Source organism: Felis catus, chromosome F1 (assembly GCF_018350175.1).
Source record: "Felis catus isolate Fca126 chromosome F1, F.catus_Fca126_mat1.0, whole genome shotgun sequence".
Classification (NCBI taxonomy): Eukaryota; Metazoa; Chordata; class Mammalia; order Carnivora; family Felidae; genus Felis; species Felis catus.
In genome coordinates this window covers 47,695,617-47,719,195 of record NC_058384.1, presented here as the reverse complement: position 1 = coordinate 47,719,195, position 23,579 = coordinate 47,695,617, and the positions used below count along the sequence as shown (strand labels likewise).

Here is a 23,579-nt window from a genome sequence, read left to right as displayed (position 1 = left end):
AGTTGGAGTAAGATGAATGCCGTATGACCTAACTTATATGTGAAATTAAAAAGAAAAAAAGTCAAACTTATAGAAACAGAGAGTCGAATGGTGGTTACCAGGGGCTTAGGGGTGAGAGATGGGGAGATGCTGTTCAAAGAGTGTAAGCCTTCAATTCTAAGATGAGTAAGTTCTGGGGATCTAATGCACAGCCTGGTGACTATAGTTAGCAATACTGTATTACATACTTGAATTTGCTAAGTATTCTCACCACAGGGGCACCTGGGTGGCTCAGTCAGTTAAGCATCCAACTTCAGCTCAGGTCATGATCTTGCAGTTCGTGAGTTTGAGTCCCACGTCAGGCTTTGTGCTGACTCAGGCTTTGTGCTGACAGCTCAGAGCCTGGAGCTTGTTTCAGATTCTGTGTCTCCCTTTCTCTCTGCCCCTCCCCTGCTCATGGTCTCTCCTGCAAAAATAAATAAACATTAAAAAAATTAAAAAAACCCAACATTCTCACCATATACACATACATGCATGCACACACGCATACGCTCACACATACACAATAACTCTGAGGTAATAGATGTGTTAATTGATTTCGTCATGATAATCATTTCACAAAGTATATATGAAATTGTCATATTGTACACTTTAAATCTATACAATTTTATCTGTCGGTTATGCCTCAATAAAGCTGGAGGAAAAGAACAAAGTGGCTTTGCCTAATTTTGAGCTTTACATATGTGGAATTATAAATATGTACTTCTTTGTGTCGATTTACTTCAGTCAATACCATGTCTCTGAGATCCATCCATACTGCTGTGTCTACATGTAGCTCATTCTACTTTCTATGCTCTGTAGAATTCCAGTGTACTCTTTCTACTGATACGGACTTTTGGGTTGTATATGGTTTGATACTATTACAAATAATGATGCAAGGAATGATCTTGTACCTGTCTTTTGGTGAACATAGCATATAGATGCATTTCTGTTGATTGATGTTTTAAAGAGAACATTGTGCTTCTGTGGTAGCATGAAATCGAGGGAAGGCAAGAGTAGATGTGGAGAGAAATGGAGAATGTCTTGAAGTGGTCCAAGTACCAAGGTGGGGGTAGCTTGGACAAAGGTGTTGGCAGTGAAGATGACAGATTGATGGGTGACAGATTGATGGATCCTGGAGCTTGTCACAACTTAGTTACTGATCATATATAAAGGATGAAATAAGGGCAAATGTCAGTAATACCTTCAATGCTTCTGAGTTGTTTAATGTGGAAATTGATATTTGATTCATCATTAAGGCATTCTGGTTTTACTGACTTGGAAGCCATTTGTAGAAGTGTATGAGTTATCATTGCCTGAGTTCAAAACTTTGATTTAAAAAAGCAATGATTTTAGAAAGTCATCTAAAACAAAGCATAATTATTTGCATGCAATTTTTACAAAAAAAAAAAAACCCTGATTGCTGTAGTCTTAAGCTTGCAGAATACAAACTTATATATTATCCTTAAAGTGGTTTTAAATGTACTTGTTTGCAATATTCCAATTAAAAAATGTTCACCTTTAAAAAGATGTAGATGGGTAGGGAGTAGATTTCCATTCCTAAGAGAATTACTGCATTTTTCACTTCTGTCATGGCTTGATAGAGATTGAATTATATCACTTGATGGCTGGATATTGTGTAAAATGAACCGTTCTCAATTCCATTTCTTATAGGCCAACACCTTCACATCCCTCAATTGCTGTTTCAATAGCTACTTTATTGGTAGTCTTAGCATAGGGGCTAAAGCAGACTGAGCAGAACCCCAACCATTGATTTATTTGGATACAGGCTAAGAAGTTTAAGTAGACAATGGTGTGGGAACTTCCAGCACCTCAATTGTTGAAACGAGGATTTTGTTTTACAGCATCAAACTACATGTGGTGCCTCACTAAAAGTCAGGTTAATAAGAAATGATATGTGTTGCAAAGACTCCTGGAGTCTCATTTAATGATTAATTTGTTTCTCTTTCCTTTCCCTTTTTAAATTATAGGACACTGTATGTGGAAAAGGAAAATAGTTCAATATAAGGACAACTGTAACCTTTGCTTTAGGTATCAATGATTTTATTCCTTTATTATGGTATTGTCTTTGGACAAATTCTAGTTTTCCTCATCTATGAGTTCTGCAGATGGTTGTGGCTTAATTTCATGGCATGTGCTATATTTATTCTTTTTCATTAGTGTGTTTTTAATCTGTGACATGTCACTTCTGGCCTTTGCTCTGCCCCTGAGATCCTTCTGTTCTATTCCCTGTGTTTCTTTTCACTGACGGGACTCACTGGGCAGAGCACTGGGTGCCAAGGAAGATATGAGTCATAGAGAACCTGATTTTTGCCCTCATGTTCTCAGGTTTAAATATGGTTCACACAGAAAGTCGGAGTAGTGTTGTTTTTTTAACTTTTATTGTCTTCATTTACACAAGGCCTGATCAAATGTGCACTATGCTGTTTTCATGGGTGTGGCCCACGGTTCACTCCACTGCAAGGCATGAGTCACAAACCTAAGCAATAATTCCAGCTGGGTGGCTTTTTTTTTTTTTTTTGCCATCTAATCTTTTGACAGGTCTCAAAGACTCTGTAAGCCTTGGTTTCCCCATCTGTAAAATTAGAATAGTAATATCTGTTCTAGTGACCAGATGAAGTTGTTGTGAGGGACAAATGAGACACCAAGAAATAACTTAAAAAATTGAGATGTGCTATATGAATGTACCATGAAATTGATATTTTATAATGATCAGTTGTACTTGTTAAATTGTTGTTTTGACTGCTTGCAACAGAGACTCAAATTAACAGCACCTTGAAAAAGATGGAATTTTATGTCTCTCTCATGAAATGATGTGATATGCACAGTCATCAGGGGCTCAATCTTTTTTTATCTTGTTCCACCATCTGTAGATTTTTGTTCTCATTTGCAAGGTCCAAGGTGGTTCATCACTTTGTCTAAATTCCAGCTAGCAGTGGGAATGAAGCAAAAGGAATGGAAGAAGGTATCTTTTCTCTTTAAAAGCTACATACCACTTCCTTTCATATACTATTCACAGTGTAAAGGGGGCCACCCTCAGCTGCACGGGAGGCTGAGAACTTAACCTGCCTAGCTGAAAATTATAGGCACTATCACCAGAAAAGAAGATGGAACAAAAAGATATTGGGATACATCTCTAAATTTCTGCCACATGAATTGAGAAGAAGAATAATGGAGTGAACTTTAAAAGGTGTATTATAGAACAACCCTGTCAAATACATAATTTCTAAATCTCTAGTAGCCACATTACAAAGTAAAGTTAATTTTCATAATATGCTATATTTTCTATATTTTCCACTCCACATCCCACCAGAAGTAGCTCTTAGTCAGAATAAGAATTTGAGAACAGTAGATATAAGAATACAAGTGGTTTCACAGAATCATGAGGGAGCTCTGTATTCACACACAAGATCAAGTAAGTCAGGCATAGGTTATTTGGGAAAGAGACATATGGAGATGTGTTTTCAAATGTAGATCTAAAGAGGAGACAGGATGGCGGTGTGGTCCTTATTTAAAGCTTCAGAGCATTGGTCCAGTCATTGAGTATTGCTCATCCAAAGAGCAGATAAAAGTCCATGTTGGCAGGTGCTTGGTTTCATAGCATCCAGCTGGGGAGTGGTTGGTTTTTTTAATTGTTATTATTTTTAATATATATTTATTTATTTATTTATTTATTTATTTATTTATTAAATTTACATCCAAGTTAGTTAGCTTATAGTGCAATAATGATTTCAGGAGTAGAATCCAGTGATTCATCCCCTACATATAACACCCTGTGTTCATCTCAACAAGTGTCCTCCTTAATACCCCTTGCCCATTTAGCCCATCCCCCAACCCACAACCCCTCCAACAACCCTCAGTTTGTTCTTTATATTTAAGAGTCTCTTATGTTTTGTCCCCCTCCCTGTTTTTATATTATTTTTGCTTCCCTTCCCTTGTTCATCTGGTTTGTATCTTAAATTCCACATATGAAAGAAGTTGAAATGATATTTGCCTTTCTCTGAGTAATTTTGCTTAACATAATGCACTCTAGTTCCATCTACGTCGTTGCAAATGGCAAGATTTCATTCTTTTTGAGGGCAGAGTAATACTCCATTGTATATATATGCCACATCTTCATCTATTCATCTGTCGATAGACTTTGGGCTCTTTACATACTTTGGCTATTGTTTATAGTGCTGCTGTAAGCATTGGGGTGCATGTGCCCCTTTGAAACAGCACACCTGTATCCTTTGGATAAATACAAAGGTGCAATTGGTGCAATAGGGTAGTTTTATTTTTAACTTTTTGATGAATCTCCATACTGTTTTCCAGAGTGGCTGTACCAGTTTGCATTCCCACCAGCAGTGTAAAAGAGTTCCTCTTTCTCTGCATCTTCGCCACATTTGTCGTTGCCTAGGTTGTTCATTTTAGCCATTCTAACAGGTGTGAGGTGGTATCTCATTGTGGTTTTGATCTGTATTTCCCTGATGATGAGTGAGGTTGAGCATTTTTTCATATGCCTGTTAACCATCTGGATGTTTTCTTTGGAAAGTTTGTATTCCTACCCTTTGCCCATTTCCTCACTGGATTATTTGTTTTTTTGGGTGTTGAGTTTAATAAGTTCTTTATAGATTTTGGATACTAGCCCTTTATCTGATATGTCATTTGCAAATATCTCCTCCTATTCTGTCAGTTGCCTTTTAGTTTTGTTGATTGTTTCCTTCACCGTGCAGAAACATGTTATCTTGATGAGGTCCCAATAGTTCATTTTTGTTTTGTTTCCCTTGCCTCTGGAGACATGTTGAGTAAGAAGTTGCTGCGGCCAAGGTCAAAGGGGTTTTTACCTGCTTTCTCCTCTAGGATTTTGATGGCTTTTAGTCTTATGTTTAGGTCTTCCATCCATTTTGAGTTTATTTTTGTGTACGGTGTAAGAAAGTGGTCCAGGTTCATTCTTCTGCATGTCGCTGTCCAGTTTTCCCAACACCATTTGCTGAAGAGACTGTCTTTATTCCATTGGATATTCTTTCCTGCTTTGTCAAAGCTTAGTTGGCCATACATTTATGGGTCCATTTCTAGGTTTTCTATTCTGTTCCATTGATCTAAGTGTCTGTTTTTGTGCCAGTACCATACTATCTTGATGATTACAGCATTGTAATACAGCTTAAAGTCTGGAATTGTGATGCCTCCAGTTTGGCTTTATTTTTCAGGATTGCTTTGGCTATTTGGGGTCTTTTCTGGTTCCATACAGATTTTAGGATTGTTTGTTCCAGCTCTGTAAAGAATGCTCGTGTTATTTTGATAGGAATTGCATTGAATATGTAGATTGCCTTGAGTAGTATCGACATTTTAACAATATTTGTTTCAAGAGTGGTGGTTCTAAGAGAAAGTCCAGCTGTTAGGAGTGTTGGGCTACTTTCACTCCAGATTTACCTAGAAGGGAACAAAGAAGGGGTGACTGGGTGGCTCAGTTGGTTGAGCATCTAAATTGATTTCAGCTCAGGTCATGGTCCCAAGATTGTGGGATCAAGCCTTGCATCAAGCTCTGCACTGAGTGTGGAGCCTGCTTAAGATTCCCAGTCTCTCTCCTCTCTTTCTCCCTCTGCCCCTCCCCTGCTTGCACACGCTCTCTTTCTCTCTCTCTAAAGAAAGAAGGGAACAAAGCAGAAGCCCTGTTACTAAGTCTCATAATTCAGGGTGGGGACCTAGGAACCAAGGCCAGAACTTAACCAGACACAAGAAAGTTCCAATTGCCAGATGATATTTCCAAGCTTAGGGACAGTAATAGTACCATGGTTTGTTGTGGGGCAGAAATCTGTTGATATGGATTAAGGACCTTCATTTGGTCAAGTTTGAGGGCATACTGGGACAAAAATCTATCATTCTTACATGAAATCAATGTAAGTAATAAGAACTGAGTAGTAATATTAGAGAACAAATAGCGCTAACACATTGTTAAAATCTAAAGAACAGTGTCCTAATAAGGTTCTCCTACCCCAAACTGCCAAAATAAACACTAGGATCTGGGCTTCTCAAGGTGCAATGTGCAATTAGGTGGAGGTCCTGGGTTCTTGTTAAGGATTTGATTGAGATAAATAGGCCTGATGTACATAAAACATGATCTAGAGCAGTGGTTCTTAACTCTGGCTATGCATTAGAATCACCTAGGGGAGCTTTTAAATTTCCTGGTGTACCAGCCTTATCACAGACTAATTAATACCAAAATCTCTGGGGAGTTGGTCCAAGCAGCAGTTGGTTTTTAAGCTCCCAGGTGATTCAAAATATACAACCAAGGTTGTATACCATTCTTCTAGAAGAATTTACCAATTAAGACATGGAGTATCGGGAGCAATGGCCAAATGGAATTAGATCTAGAATGGGGAATAAGGTGGTAGATGATTAAGAATTTGTTATACCACTAAAAGTGAATAGTTCAGATTAAGGGAAGGGGATATTACATCATTAGAAAGTCAGTTTATAGCCAAAAATAGGTAGATGCCATGCTTCCCTATTCTGGCTTCTTGGAATTTCTTAATGAAATTTCTAGATGCCTTCGCTGTAATGTTTGTTTGCTGTAATGTTTGCCAATAAGACCAACTGTGTTTGTTATATCATTGAGGGAAAGGCATTTTTCTTTCTTTCTTTCTTTCTTTCTTTCTTTCTTTCTTTCTTTCTTTCTTTCTTTCTTTCTTTTTTCTTTCTTCTTTCTTTCCCTCTTTTTTTAATTTTATTTTTTATTTTTTAAAATTTACATAGAAATTAGTTAGCATATAGGGCAACAATGATTTCAGGAGTAGATTCCTTAGTGCCCCTTACCCATTTAGCCCATCCCCCCCTCCCACAACCCCTCCAGTAACTCTCAGTTTGTTCACCATATTTATGAGTCTCTTCTGTTTTGTCCCCCTCCCTGTTTTTATATTATTTTTGTTTCCCTTCCCTTATGTTCATCTGTTTTGTCTCTTAAAGTCCTCATATGAGTGAAGTCATATGATACTTGTCTTTCTCTGACTGACTAATTTCACTTAGCATAATACCCTCCAGTTCCATCCACGTAGTTGCAAATGGCAAGATTTCATTCTTTTTGATTGTCGAGTAATACTCCATTGTATATATATACCACATTTTCTTAATCCATTCATCCATCGATGGACATTTGGGCTCTTTCCATACTTTGGCTATTGTTGATACTGCTGCTGTAAACATGGGGGTACATGTGTCCCTTAGAAACAGCACACCTGTATCCCGTGGATAAATGCCTAGTAGTGCAATTGCTGGGTCATAGGGTAGTTCTATTTTTAGTTTTTTTTTTTTATTTTTTTTTATTTTTTTTTTCAACTTTTATTTATTTTTGGGACAGAGAGAGACAGAGCATGAACGGGGGAGGGGCAGAGAGAGGGAGACACAGAATCGGAAACAGGCTCCAGGCTCTGAGCCATCAGCCCAGAGCCCGACGCGGGGCTCGAACTCACAGACCGCGAGATCGTGACCTGGCTGAAGTCGGACGCTTAACTGACTGCGCCACCCAGGCGCCCCTCTATTTTTAGTTTTTTGAGGAACCTCCATACTGTTTTCCAGAGTGGCTGCACCAGCTTGCATTGCCATCTTTCTTTCTTTTTTAAAATGTTTATTTATTTATTTATTTTGAGAGAGAGCAAGAGAGCGAAATTGCACACAAGTAGGAGAGGGGCAGAAAGAGAGGAAGAGAAAGAGAGCCCCAAGCAGGCTCTGTGCTGTTGGGGCTCCATCTCATGAACCATGAGATCATAACCTGAGCTAAAATCAAGAGTCTGATACTTAACTGACTGAGACACCTAGGTGCCTGAGGGAAAGGTTTCTTGTCTTGTCTTGTCTTCTCTTGTTTTGTCTTCTCTTGTCTTCTCTTGTTTTCCCTTCTCTTCTCTCTTCTCTTCGTTTCTTTTCTTTTTTAAACATTAAAAAATGTGTGTTTATTTTTTGAGAGAGAGAGAGAGAGAGAGAGCACTCAAGCAGGGGAGGGGCAGAGAGAGAGGCAACACAGAATCCAAAGCAGGCTCCAGGCTCTGAGCTGTCAGCACAGAGCCTGACGCGGGGCTCGAACTCATGAACCATGAGATCATGACCTGAGCCAAAGTCAGATGTTTAACCAACTGAGACACCTAGGTGCCTCAAAAGATATTTTTTTTTAAATTTTTTTTTAACCTTTATTTATTTTTGAGACAGAGAGAGACAGAGCATGAATGGGGGAGGGTCAGAGAGAGAGGGAGACACAGAATCCGAAACAGGCTCCAGGCTCTGAGCCGTCAGCACAGAGCCTGACGCGGGGCTTGAACTCACGAACTGTGAGATCATGACCTGAGCCGAAGTCGGACGCTTAACTGACTGAGCCACCCAGGCGCCCCAAAAGATATTTTTTAAATTAACTTGTTTTATGAAATGCTCTTCTTTGTGAGAAGGAAGATTCCAGTGGAATATAAAGATAGATAAAATGAGACAGCTTGGACTAATTTGTTGCTGATCAGTCACAGTTACTTGAATTCTGAATGCTCTTTCACTGACTTCAATATATTTTGAAGTGAGGGGCTCCTGGGTGGCTCAGTTGATTAAGACTCTGACTCTTGATTTCTGCTCAGGTCACGATCTTAGGATTATAGGATCAAGCCCCACATGGGGCTCTGTGCTGAGCATGGAACCTGCTTAAGATTCTCTCTCCCTGTCTCTGCCCCTACCCAACTTTCTCTCTCTCTCTCAAAAAAAAAAAAAAAAGAATAACAAAAATATTTTCAAGTGAGGTATGCAATGTATGTGAAATGAGATCAATATGGTAAGAAATCATTGATATTTTGCCTTGACATAACCTTGATGTGCTTCATTCATTCATTCATTCATTCAGTTAGTCAGTTCCTTGACTAACTCATCCTGAATCCCTTATCCCATCTTAAGAGTGCTGTGCTGAGCATTATAAGAATCATGAAGAAGACAAAGATGAGTAAGGCTCTCCTTGCCCTTAAGAAGCTGGTAGAAGAGAGAGAAAATAGAGAATTATTAAACAGTATAGAAGAATAGTCATAGAGATACACATTAAAAGTGGGGCAGGGAATCTATGAAGGCTTCTTGGAAGAAATGTCAGCTTTAGTATAAAAGGATAGTTAAGATTAACCTTGAAGCTACCAAAGAGAAGGCCATTTCAGAGACAGAGGCAGATTTACCTTTTGAGTCATTCTATTTTAGGTTCAGGAGAAAATTGCTGAGCATTGGTTATATGCACAGAAGAGTAATTTATGACTTCCATCAGTATTGGGATCACATATGAATTTATAATACCGTAGACAAACGGAGTCAGAGAGTTACTGTTCAGAGTTTATATGTTCTGAGATGTGTTTTTTATTAGTATTATATATATACATATATATGTATATTTTAATGCTTTATGTACAGAATAGAGCTTTCTAGGCAGTTCCAGATACATTTTAATAATAATAATAATAATAAACACTTAATGAGTGCTTACTATATGCAGGCTCTATTCCCAGTACTTTATAAGCATTAATTAATTTAATCCTCACACCCAGCTTATGATATACATGAAACACTTAGAACACAAAGCAGTAATATAGCTTGTTCAATGTCGTCTATTAATGAGAAAATCCAGAATTTGAACCAAGGCAGAATTTTACTGTTGACTCTCATCAACAGTCTTAAAGCTTCCATGAAGAATAATAGAGCATAAATCGGAAAGTATTAAAACATTGAGTTTTAATATTTCTCTGGGTGATAATATTGCCATTCATCTTTTCTGACAATGATAAATGCATGGATAAAGCTTGATTGGGAAGGAAGTCTTTCACTAGGAAAAAAAAAACTGAAGAGAAAGCACATTCAAACCAATTTTAAAGTAGCATTTGAGGAGCTGAGAGGAGAGCTGTCTCTTAACACAATGCTCCTCAAACTGCCTGTCACAAGAAACTTCCAAGAGGAATGCGCGGGGGAGGGGGCAGAGGGGACACAGAAAACCTGTGGTCACTCTAACTCCTTTACCAAATAAAAAATGGATTTTGAGAGCTACAGCATATCAGACGCTTGTCAAAATATCAGCCCAGGAGAAAGCTTGCCAAGAAGGAACTTGACAGACTGCATGCTTGGGGGAGCACAGGAAGCAGACGTTGTCACTCACGAGCATGCAGACAATTACAACAGAGGCTAAAACAAAGTATTTCACTTGAAGAAATTCTAATAATAATAAAGAAAATTCAGTGTGTGTCAGTACACTACATTATCTCCCAAAGGGAATGATGCTATCAACTATTAGACACATTTACCCATCACAATTAATTTTGAAGGAAAAGATGTTCCAAGTCTGTCTTGTTACAAGTTATGAGGCATAGCATTTAGCCTAAATCCTATTTGTTTGCATCAGTTTCACACTGGTTTCAATTCATTCTGAAAGACTTCACTTTAGTGAGGAAAAAGCATATGGCGGTAAAAATTCACAATCCCTCTTATGTAATTCTGAAATCTAAAATTCTCTGTAGGGGCACCTCTGTAGGGGTGCCTGGTTCAGTCAGTAGAGGCTATGACTCTTGTTCTTGAGGTTTTGAGTTCAGACCCCACATTGGGTGCAGAGATTACTTAAAAACTAATAAATTCAAAAATAAAATAAAATTCTCTGTAAAGTGATATTTTTAAAAATAAGTCTGGCATCACAATGCATTTGGATATAGAGGTGCCTGGCTGGCTCAGCCAGTCAAGCTTCTGACTCTTGATTTCCATTCAGGTTATGATCTCAGGGTTTGTGAGTTTGAGCCCCATGCTGGCAGCGCAGTCGGCTTGGGATTCTTTCCCTCTCTCTCTCTGCCCCTCCCCTGCTCTCTCTCTCTCTCTCTCTCTCTCTCTCTCTCTCTCTCTCTCTCTCAAAATAATTAAACTAAAAAAAATGCATTTGGATATAGAATCTGACCTGACCTGACATGAGATTATGTGTGTTTTTATTTATCACATTCAGTGTGAATATTCATATATTTTGTAGCAAAATGAGTTTAATTCTGTGGTCCTTTTCCAAACTCCATTGTGGGTGTTACATAATAAATTGTGTATATACCATATTACTTCTCTAAAATCCAAAAAATTCTGAATTCTCTTGTGCATCTGGCCCCGTGGCTTTTCAGTGAAGTATTGTAGACATGTACTGACAAACTGAATGAACTGTGAACTTATTTTTAATTTGGATTATATTCATTTTATTCTCCTAGTTGCTTTGAGAAGAAACATTATTTATCAAGAGTTAAGTCTTTATGGAGCAGTCAATATTTAGTCTTTATGAATCATTCTTATTATATTAACAAAGCAAGATCAAGTGCTAACTTTTTTTAACATTGTTTCACAGAAAAATTGAGTTTTTCTTTTCTGAAGGCAGTTGAGTTAAAACTGAGATAGGTCAGGGAGCCTGGGTGGCTCAGTCAGTTGAGCGTCCGACTTCGGCTCAGGTCGTGATCTCGCGCAGTCTGTGAGTTTGAGCCCCGTGTCGGGCTCTGGGCTGACAGCTCAGAGCCTGGAGCCTGCTTCGGATTCTGTGTCTCCCTCCCTCTCTCTCTGGCCCTCCCCCGCTCATGCTCTGTCTTTCTCTCTGTCAAAAATAAATAAACATTTAAAAAAAATTTAAACTGAGATAGTTTCAAAGCATTAGTGGTTTAGATATGAAAGGATTAGATACTTGTTAAAACAAATTTCTCAAACACATATATTTGCTATTACACAGCACAGTTTAAGTCTTAAAAAGGAAACCAGTAGAAAGACAAAAAGGACTGTTTCAAAGGGTAAAGTATGGGCAGATATACAATGTCCTGGAGAGTTTCAATAAAACTGGTAAATTACATACGCATTTGGTTACTATTTAACAGATCAAATAGGCTATCATACTTTAAACGTCAATTTTCTTTAAGGTTTTAAAGTTTTATTGCATGTGCCAGATAAGCAGCTATAAAGTGATTGTACACTTAGCAGTTTTAGATTTTTGGCTAAACCTACAAAAGGAGGAACGACTGGTGTGAACTGTGAACTCTGACATGGCACAAAGGACTTGCCCAACACTGTGCTGAGAGATTTGACCAAATTTTAACCTGGATTCCACCTGCACTAGACTATGTTCCTAATGATGACCCCAACTCCCGTGCTGAGTTTTGCTTAAGAAAACACAATGCTGCCAAACCACAATGTGCCCATTCTCTCCACCCACCTTGCCAACCATTTTCAGTAGTTCTCCACTTACCCCCCATTCTGTAATTTTCCATCTACCCCCTTGTCCCTCTTTTGTTCCTCCTTTTTCATGACCCTACGTGCCCTTTTTTGTTCCCTCAGGCACCTTTGCCTTAGAGAGTAGAGCTCAGTTTATATGCAGTCTCCTCTACTGTAGTCTGAATAGCATCTGTCCTGCTGCCTTGAAGAAGTGTCCAGCACAGTTTTGCTTTGACACTGGTTTCTGGTCTGGTGTAGAAGGACTTTGGAAGTCATCACTCTAACCTAACAAGTAAAAGTCTGGATAGAATGAAAAATCAGCATCTCTTCTTACATCTGTCAGAAAACTGAGGTCACAGGACAAACCATTGCCCCCTAAATGGCAGAGGCAGAAAAGTAGATAGTCACACTTATTGAAGCAGAAACCCATGAGCAGAAGCTTTCATGGGAACCAGTGTTAGAATAGGAAATCTGAACTGAAACTGATGAATCCCTGGAGGCTTAGTGTGGACAGGTCTGAGAATTAAAACCTCCAGTCTTAGGAAGACCCCATATTTTTATAAATTTTATTTCCAGGAGCCCGACCAAGTTCTCTCAGTGAAGATTGGAGAAAAGTCCTATTCTGTTTCAGAGGGAGGAGAAAAGTAATCATTTTGAAACATGCATTCTTTTCTTAATAAATCTTGCTGTCAAGAGAAACTATTTTACTGGACTCTAAAATACTGGTGGGGATGCAAAATAGTACAGCCACTTTGGGAGAGTGTTTGGTGGTTTCTTACAAAACTAAACATACTTTTATTCAGCAACCGTGTTCTCTGTTATTTACGCAGAGAAGTCAAAAATATTTCCACCTGAAAATCTGCACATGGATGTTTATAGCGGCTTTGTTCATAATTGCCCAAACTTGAAAACAATCTTTATTTATTTCTGCTTCCTTTCTTTATGGAGATTTGAGTTTCCGACCTCCATCCTTTACTTTTTCTCTGAAGAATTTCTTTTACTATTTCTCGCAGGGCGGGTCTACTGGCAACAAGTTCAGTTTTTGTTTTTCTGATATGGTGTAATTATTCACTCCCCCCCCCCACCCCCAGCGAACATCCATCTCCAGACATAGTTAACAGAATTTTTTTTTCTTATGATTAAGAACGTTTACGATTCTAGCAACTTTCAAATATGCAATGCAGTGTTATTAATTCCACTTGCCACGCTGTGCATGGCATCCCCACGACTTACTTATTATATAACTGGAAGTTTGTACTTTTTGATCACCTTCACCTGTGTTTTCTACCCTTCGCCTCCACTTCAGCAAGCACCAATCTGTTCTTCGTATCTATGAGCTTGTTTTTTTAAATCTACACATAAGTATGATCAGATGGTATTTGTCTTTCTCTGTCCAACTTATTTCACTTAGCATAATGCCCTCAAGATCCATTCATGTTGTTGCAAATGGCAAGATTCTTTTCTTTTCTTTTTTCAACGTTTATTTATTTTTGGGACAGAGAGAGACAGAGCATGAACGGGGGAGGGGCAGAGAGAGAGGGAGACACACAGAATCGGAAACAGGCTCCAGGCTCTGAGCCATCAGCCCAGAGCCCGACGCGGGGCTCGAACTCACGGACCGCGAGATCGTGACCTGGCTGAAGTCGGACGCTTAACCGACTGCGCCACCCAGGCGCCCTGATTCTTTTCTTTTTTTAAACATTTATTTATTTTTGAGAGACAGAAAGAGACAGAGCATAACTGGAGGAGGAGCACAGAGAGAGGGAGACACAGAATGGGAAGCAGGTTCCAGGCTCTGAGCTGTCAGCAAAGAGCCCGACGTGGGGCTCGAACTCACGGACCGCGAGATCGTGACCTGGCTGAAGTCGGATGCTCAACCTACTGAACCACCCAGGCACCCCTCTTTTCTTTTTTTTCAATGGCTGAATAATACACGATTGTATATATCTTTGCTATATATAAATAATGTTGCAGTGAACATGGGAGTGCAGGTATCTTTTCAAGTTAGTGTTTTTGTTTCTCTTGGTAAGTGGAATTGCTGGATTATATTGTAGTTCTATTTTCAATTTTTTGAGGAACATCCACACTGACTTCCATAATGGCTGCATCAGTTTACATTTCTACCAACAGTGCATGAGGGTTCCCCTTTCTCTGCATCCTCACCAATACTTGTTATTTCTTGTCTTTTTCATGATAGCCATTCCAATTGTTGTGAGGTGATATATCACTGTGGTCTTGATTTACACTATCATTCACTTTATGGGGTGCCTGGGTGGCTCAGTCGGTTGGGCGTCTGACTTCGGCTCATGTCATAATATCACAGTGAGTGAGTTCAAGCTCCGCATCAGGCTCTGTGCTGACAGCTCGGATCCTGGGGCCTGCTTTGGATTCTGTGTCTCCCTCTCTCTCTGTTCCTTCCCCACTAGCACTATGTCTCTCCCAAAAATAAACATTAAAAAAATTACATTATCATTTGCTTTTGAAGGATAATTTTGCTGATAAAATTATAGTTTGATGGTTCTCTTCTTTTCCTACTTTAAATATTTCGTTCTGTTGATTTCATGCTTGCATGATTTCTGAGGAGAAGTTTGATGTAATTCCTATCTTTATACCTTCATAGATAAGGAGTTTTGTTTTACTGGTTTCTTTCAAGATTTTCTCTTTGCTTTGTCGTTCTGTGATTTGAATTTTTATACCCACATGTAGAGTTTTTGCTATTTATCCTGCTTGCTATTCTCCCAGCTTCTTGGATTTGTGGTTTGGTGTTTGTTATTAATATTAGAAAATTTTCAGCTATTATTACTTTAAATATTTCTTCTGACCCATTCTCTTTTTCTTTTCCTTATGATGTTCCATTACACATATGCTATAACTTTTCTAATTGTCCCACACTATTTGAATATTATATTCTTTTTAAAAAAATTCTTTCTCTTTGTGTGTCAGTTCAAGTTGAACTGATTAGGAAGTTTCTATTAAACAGATGGAAGTTTCTGTTGACATATCTTCAAGTTCACTTATTCTTTCCTTGGCCGTGTCCAGTTTACTGATAAGCCCATCAGCGACATTCTTCATTTCTGTTGCAGGGCTTGTGACTTCTAGAATTTGCTTTTGATTCTTTCTTAGAGTTTCTATCTCTCTCTCTGCTACATTACCATTCTATTTTTGCATTTTGTTTACTTTTTTCCATTAGAGCCTTAACATATTAATCACAGGAAATTATATTGCTGATTATTCAAAAATCTGTGCCATATTCAAATCTTATTTGGATGCTTGTTTTGTCTCTTCATATATATTTTTTAGACTTTTAACATGTGTTGTAATTTTTTGATGAAAGCCACACTTAATGTGTCAGGTTAATAGAAGCTGAGATAAATAGGCCTCACACATGGAGTTTTATGTTACTCTGGCTAGGAGCTGGAGTATGTTAGACGTTTGCTGTAGCTATAGTTTCTGGTAGTGCCCTTATGGTTTTCTTCCTCTGTTGTCTTTGGGTTTCCCTAAGAACTGTTTCTCAGATAGAGTCTGTCTTGTAGCCATATCAATTGAAATTCACTATTATTATACTAGAGCCCTGCTGATGTGATGATAAGGTGGGTAGGAGGAGAAATGTTTTTTTTTTTTATTTAAAAAAAATTTTTTTTTTCAACGTTTATTTATTTTTGGGACAGAGAGAGACAGAGCATGAACGGGGAAGGGGCAGAGAGAGAGGGAGACACAGAATCAGAAACAGGCTCCAGGCTCTGAGCCATCAGCCCAGAGCCCGACGCAGGGCTCGAACTCACGGACCGCGAGATCGTGACCTGGCTGAAGTCGGACGCTTAACCGACTGCGCCACCCAGGTGCCCCAAAATGTTTTTAATCTTATGATTAAATCTCAATCTTTTAGTGTGCCTAAGTTTCTGGGCTGTGACCTTCATAGGTGTTTCTTAGCACTTTTTTTCTCCCTTTAGGTGAAATTGGAAAATAAGGCTCCCAGATAGATGAAGCTCTGATAAAGTAGTTTCTCTTGAATAGAAAGCCTTTGCTATGCAGAATATTCTGGATTTATTAAATCCAGGGGGATACTGCCCCTGCCTGAAATAATAGGATTTTTTCCTTCAGACTTTCACTATGAGAATCTGTCGAGTTCCTGGAAGTAAAACCCGCAAAACACTGGGCCCCCACAAATTTGTTGCTCATAAACCTAATCCACACTCTTCCTCCAGCAATTGGTCAAAATTACCAATTAAGTTTTCTTATCAGTTTATGGCTCCAGTGGCTTTTGTTCCAGGTAAGCTGGTGTTGATTGTTATTCTCTATATTTGCCTGTGTCTTCAGATTTCAGGATGATCATTCCCTGTTACCTCATTTCTTCAACTGATTTAAGAAAAGTGATCTGCAGTTTGTTCAGCTTTTTCTCTTGTAAAGACAGAAGTGATAGTTTCCAAACTCTTTTCATGTTGGAACTGAAATTAGAAGTCCTTTATTGCATTTAAAAATACATCATGCAGAGGCGTCTGGGAGGCTCAGTAGGTTAAACGTCCGACTTCAGTTCAGGTCATGATCTCCCAGTTCGTGGGTTTGAGCCCTGCGTCAGGCTCTGCACTGGCAGCTCAGAGCCTGGAGTCTATTTTGGATCCTGTGTCTCCCTCTCTCTCTGCCCCTCCCCCACTCATGCGCTTGCACTCTCTCTCTCTCTCTCTCAAAAATAAAAAGACATTAAAAAAATTTAAGAATACATTAGGCAAAGGCTTTTTTTCTCCATGGTATAACCATTTTAGTTAAGGTGTATAGTAATGGGAATTATTAAAAGAGCAAATGGGCTGAAGTGATCTTCAGGAATTGTTACTATCTGTTGAGTTAAAGAGTTTACTTAAAAATAAAACTGGAATTCTTTATTTTCATGAAAAGCATTTTTTGGTCTGAACTCTAGCTATATTTTTGAATAAAATAGTGTCAAATTAAGATAAAAATATCAATACAAACAGCTGATAAGTGTTATATTCCTTATAAATTACCTAGGAGATATGTATATATTTATATATAGTTCTGTGGATTTTTTTTGGAAGTTTATTTATTTATTTTGAGAGAGGGAAGGGCAGAGAAAAGAAGAAAGGGAATCCCAAGCAGGCTCCGTGCTGTTAGTACAGAGCCTGATGCAGGGCTCAATCCTACGAACTGTGAGATCATGACCTGAACCAAAATCAAGAGTTGAATACTTAACTGAGTTACCCAGGTGCCCCAGTTCTGTGGATTTTTTTTCTTTAATCAAATGACCCAAGGTTTTGAAGTTCATTTGCCTGGCACTGATTTAAGCACTGTGGATGTACCAGCCTTTAAGTACATTATAATCCAATTGGGAAGCTAAAACTAACACAAAACAGTGAGACACCAAGTGCAACAAACTGAACTGAACAAAGAAATGATAATATCTGTGACTGATTAGAGGTAGGAGATGACGGCTCAAACATGGCTCCAATTTGAAGAGGTATGTGGTTCTGTGAGATATATTTTATTTGCACCATTGCCCACTGGCAGCTCAAAATAGATTTGCAAGTAATGTGTAGCTGGCAAACACTTACCATAGTGAAATACAGCTGCTCCCCTGAGTCCCCTGTGTGCCCCCACCTCGCAAACCCCATCCATTCCCAACCCTCCCCATAGTCTCCTGGAACTTCCCTGTGATCAGAAACTAACAGATTAACAGCTGGTACAACAGGAAGACTCTAGGACTCTGCTCTGGCACCCAAGGTCTTTTGGTTGGTTGATGTTAAAATTTTTGAGTGTGGGGCGCCTGGGTGGCGCAGTCGGTTAAGCGTCCGACTTCAGCCAGGTCACGATCTCGCGGTCCGTGAGTTCGAGCCCCGCGTCAGGCTCTGGGCTGATGGCTCAGAGCCAGGAGCCTGTTTCCGATTCTGTGTCTCCCTCTCTCTCTGCCCCTCCCCTGTTCATGCTCTGTCTCTCTCTGTCCCAAAATTAAATAAATGTTGAAAAAAAAATTAAAAAAAAATTTTTTGAGTAGAACTTTGTCTCTCTCTCTCTCTCTCAACCTCTCTCTCTATATGTATATGTGTATATATATATATATATATATATATACACATATACACACACACACAAATCTATATAAATCTATATATATATTTTTTAAGTTGTCTAGAAGATGACAATATATACACACAAAAAAAAGAAATATTGAGTTTATCATTTAGATGCTGAAGAAACCCAATCAGATGGTTGGAAATTTCCAGTGTCATAGCATAGACAAAGTCTTAAACTAAGTGATAGTGACTGCTAACTTCTCCTTAGAAGGGCGGGTCTCAGAATGCCCAGGAGTGTAGTGATAAAAAGGATAACGTAAAATCATCTCTCTTGAGTGATGTATACTTGGACCTTGTTTATCATTAAGATGTTGTACAATGCTAAGAGAGAGCATTGGTTTCAACTGAAGGGAAAAATCTATTGGATTTTATTTTTCTTGTATTGTGTAAATCAGGGGTCAGCAAACTACAGTCTATAGACCAAATCTAGCCTGCTGCCTCTTTTTGTAAGTAAAGTTTTCCTGAAACACAGCCATGCCCATTTTTTTTACATATTGCAACTGTTTTTGAGCTATAAAGGAGGAGTTGTGCAGTTACAACAGAGACCATATGGCCTGCAAAGCAACAAACTATTTACTATCTGGTCTTTTACAGAAAAGTTTGGAAACTCCTGGCTTAAATGATGACAACAAACTTTTTAAAACATCAGACCAAACATGCAACCTGCCCCAGGAAATCTTTAGTAAACAAGTCTTTTCAATTCTTAAGATATTATTTTTGTGAAAGCAATTACCAAAGGTTTAGTTGTCTGTGTTTTGCATTTTTCTCTTATCAAGAAAAGTTGCTATGCATTGCTTTTTTTTTATTTCATTTTTTTTTCTTTTTATACCCTTGCTGCTTGAAAATTCTCCTCCTAGACTAGTTAAATAAAATATTGGAATTCAATGTCATGTCCACAGTTCCTTTTAAATTTCCACTGACACTAAAATGCATTTTGTGTTATGACATTTCTCATAAGAGCTAAGTGTTGGAATAGAAGATAAAATATCAGAAGACATCTAATAACCAGTTTTATCTAGCAGAATCCTGAAGTATTCTCCTGAGTTCAGGAGGTGAATGGATATTCTAGATAATGGAGCAACACTTCAGAGATTTTTATTTTTTCCTTCTTCCTTCTAAAATAAGTATTCACTTCATGAGTTTAAATAACCCTATAAGATTCTCTTGAAAGAAGTATTTTATTTTAAAAGCTAGAAGCTTTCACTCAATTATACATTAATTTTATTGTTGTCATTTAATAAATGGCGATTTAAAATTAAGAACATTAATACAACTGTGTCCTAGCAAATAATTGAGTTGTAATACAACAGCCCTTTCAAAAAATTAAATTTCCTATCAAATGAGGATCAGTTGGAGTAACCAAATGCATAAGTGCCCTTGATTAATATTTAAGAATCTTTATGAATACATTTGCATTCATATGTATTTTGAAAACACTGTGAAATTAGTTCTGATTTGAAATAAAGATTTGAGGGAGAGTATTTATATGCTTCCACTTTCACCTTATATTACAACAAAAGGTAGGTTTTTCAATCAAATGAGAAACTCAAATTATTAGAACCATGTGATAAGATTTAAATCCACTGATTATTTTGCATATCCACTAAATCTAACTTAATTATAATTTCCTTGAATTTTTAATAAACTGTTATAAGCGCATATCAGATATTTGTTCAATTATTTTAGTGCAGGGAATTCTGGGTGTTATAGAAACAAAACGTGGTTTATGCCACCAAGGAGTTTATAATCTTAGGAAAAAGATTAAAAATATATATGAAAACAATCATTTACTCATTCAACAAATCTTTAGCCTCTACTTGCTGTGTGATTAGCATTGTCTGTGAGCTAGGCCCGAGGAATGCAGCAGTATACAGAATAATCTTGCTTTCATAAGACGTGATACAGAAAAAGCTGAGTGAAAAAAGCCCTAGAAGTAACAAAACATACTAAGAGAGACTAGAGCAGGAAAAAAAGAATTTTGGCTGTTTAGGATAGGAGTTGAGGTAGAAAAACTTCATGGTAGATGAGGCCAATGAGTTGCATCTAACAGGATGATAGAATTCAACTCTGAAAGGGCATTCTGGGAACTGAGGGGAGAATGGGTCATGGTGCAGAACTCAGAAATTTGTATGTGGTATGTGTAAAGAATAGCAATTATATTAATCACGTTGGCAACTTTGTTTTCCCATTTCTAATAAAGTTAAATACCTCCTTCACCATGTAGCAATTCCACTTCTAGGTGTTTACCCAAGAAAAAGGAATGCATATGTTCACAAAAAGAGTCACAAGAATATTCATATTAGCTGTGTTACTAATAGTCCAAATTCTCATCAAAAGGAGAATGGATAAACTATGTTATATCTATAATAATAAAAATAAATGAGCTGCTTATACATGCAGCATAAACGTGTGAAATCTTCAGAGATGAATCTCATTAACATGATGAGCTAAATAAGTCAGACAAAAGAGTATACACTGAATGATTTCATTCAAATGAAGTTCTGGAATAGACAAAATGAATCTATGATGATAGAAATGAGAGTAGTTTTTGCCTCAAGGTATGGGAGTAATTTGTCTGGAAAGGGGGCGTGAGAGAACTTCCAGGTGATGGAATTTTTCTAGCTCTTTATCTGGATGATGGTTATATGAGTGTACACATTCATCAAAATTCATGGAACATTTGTACATTTCACTGCATGTAAATTTTACCTCAGTAAAGTACTGCTAGTATGAGAACAGACTAGTTCAACAGTGATGAGAGTACCCAACACATGGCAACCTAGTGATTTTCATATAATAGCAAAAATTTTAATAAAGAGCATGAAAGTAGTTGCTTATTCCAACTGGTCTTGTTTTATACAATCAAAGTAAGAGGCAAGATTAGCTACTGAAAGAAGTGAGGGTTTAAGGAGAGAGAAAAGTTAGGAAGAACTGAATATGGAAGGGAATTATGACACACTGATAAGATCAGCTAGTGTATTTCTTATGGGGTTTTAATGTCATTGCCAACAGTCATGTAGCCTGATACACTCAGTTGATTAGATCGTGGGGAAATGAGCCCATCTCTGCAAAGACTTGAAAAAAAAAACCAAATTGAGCAGATTAACAAATAAATAAATCATGGACTATTTGACAACAACTTCTTATGTCCACTCTTAATGTTCTACCTGGATATAAATTAGGTTTCATTGCATCTGGTGCCTCTTCTTAATTAATTATGGTGTGGAGTTGTGTCTTATTTCTACTTATTGTATTTCATTCTGTGTCTCATTTTTCAGCTGGTTTCAAAGAAGAGAGTGGAGCAGAAATGATCCTGCTCCTCCGCTTTTAATTGGAAGTCTCCAGAAATACTTTTTCATATTAGCATTTTCTCAGTGCAGGGTGTAGAAGCATGTTGGAGATATTTGTGATATTAACTCATGCTTAGCGTTGCTTATAAAAGATGTTCCTAATAAGTTCTTTAAAATGCCTAGGAGACACCTGGAATGCAGGCTTTGGAGCTGGCCTGATCTATTTAAGGTGGCTATCAGAGTACCTGGAACAATGGTAGGAACACAGCAAATATCAACTATAATTGTTAATTGGTGAGTTTGTTGAGGTCTTTTTACAACTACAAAGCTTGACTATTATGCCTACAGTCTATAGTCCTTCAATTTGATTTGGCTTTGGAGATAACTAAAGAGTTAATTTAGTATTTATTATATTTTTTAACGGTACTAAATACATTGTCCTCTTTTTTGACCAGAGAAAGTTATATAATCTAAATCAAGAGTCAGCAAGCTTTTTCCATATAGGGCCGGGTAGTAAATATTTTTGGCTTCAAGTATCATATAGGTTCTGTGGCATCTACTCATCTCTGTCATTGTAGTGAGAAAGCAGCCACAGAATGTACACAAGAGGGTGGCTACATTCAGTGAGACTTCGTTTACCAAAGCAGAAGACAGGCAAGATTTGGGACACAGTCGCATTTTGATGTTCTGAATTCTGGTAGATTCCATATTACATGGCATGTGTTACTCTTTTGCCTAATAATGATTACTTCCAATGATTTTATTTTATGGAGGAGGCTGCTTATACTTTTTGATGCTGTTTCAGACATGGAGTTATTTTTAATGGTCCTGGAGATGCTGTATATATTCTACCTCCTCCCAGTTTTGTTGAGGTATAATTGACATAATTGTAAGATATTTAAAGTATACAATGTGGTGATCAATCATGGAATTTTTAACATTTTGAAAATGTTTATAAAAATATCCCTTACAGATAATTCACTTAAGTAACTCAAAGAAATAATATACAGGAAAAAATCAGTCATGACATAATAGAGAACAGCTCCTCCTACCTCCATCTAAAATATAACAGTTTGTAAATCATATCCACAGAAAGAAGTTGTGTATCTGTGTAAAATATTGTTTAAAAGTTTAACATACATGAGGTTTTAGGATTTTTCTCTCGTTAAGGACTATTTTCAAGGAAGTTACTTTTCAAGTAGATTTTGATTCCTAATTGTATTTGGGTCAACCTGAGTCATGAGAATGGAATAAGCCTGGTACCAGACTAGGTGAGGAGAGACCATTCACAGAGCCCTCTGAACAGTCTTGCCTGGCATCCTTGTGCTTGAACTTGAGAAATTCAAGCAGGAATTCAACAGGGAATACTTATTGAATGTATTACAGGATAGACAATCACCAAGAGATACATTTATATGGTGAGGGAGAAAATCAACATGCAGATACGTAAATGTCTCTCAGGCCATTGCTAGCCTGTTCCCAACCCCTGATTCTCTTAACAATTTATCCCTCAGATAGTGATGCTTGCAATATTGCTTCTGAAGAATTCACCTTGTGTGTTTTCTTTTCATCACAGGAAAATGGAAATGAACCAAGGAGATCTATGTTTGGGTTGGACTGTGTGGATTGTAGATTGTAGGTTTTTATAAAACCTACCACTGTCACTGTACCTTAGAATAGACTGTGGTGTAAAACTGGAATCCAAGAAGAGAGGAAATCCTGGGTTTCTCAGATTTATTTAGTTGAATTGTCATTTGTATGTTTTAATATAGAGTTTTACTCTTTGAATAAATGTGTTTTTAAAATTTCTTTTTTTTTTACATTTTATTTATTAAAAAATTTTTTTAACATTTATTTATTTTTGAGAGACAGAGAGAGATAGCGTGAGCAGGGGAGGGGCAGAGAGAGAGAGAGTGAGACACAGAATCAGAAGCAGGCTCCAGGCTCCGAGCTGTCAGCACAGAGCCCGATGTGGGGCTTGAAC

General features: G+C 37.7%; 1 long non-coding RNA gene across 7 annotated transcripts in view; it reads left to right on the top strand.

Moving 5' to 3' along the window:
* LOC123382920 overlaps positions 1-23,579 on the top strand; it is a 169,007-nt gene that overhangs the window by 1,915 nt on the left and 143,513 nt on the right. The window lies entirely within an intron of this gene.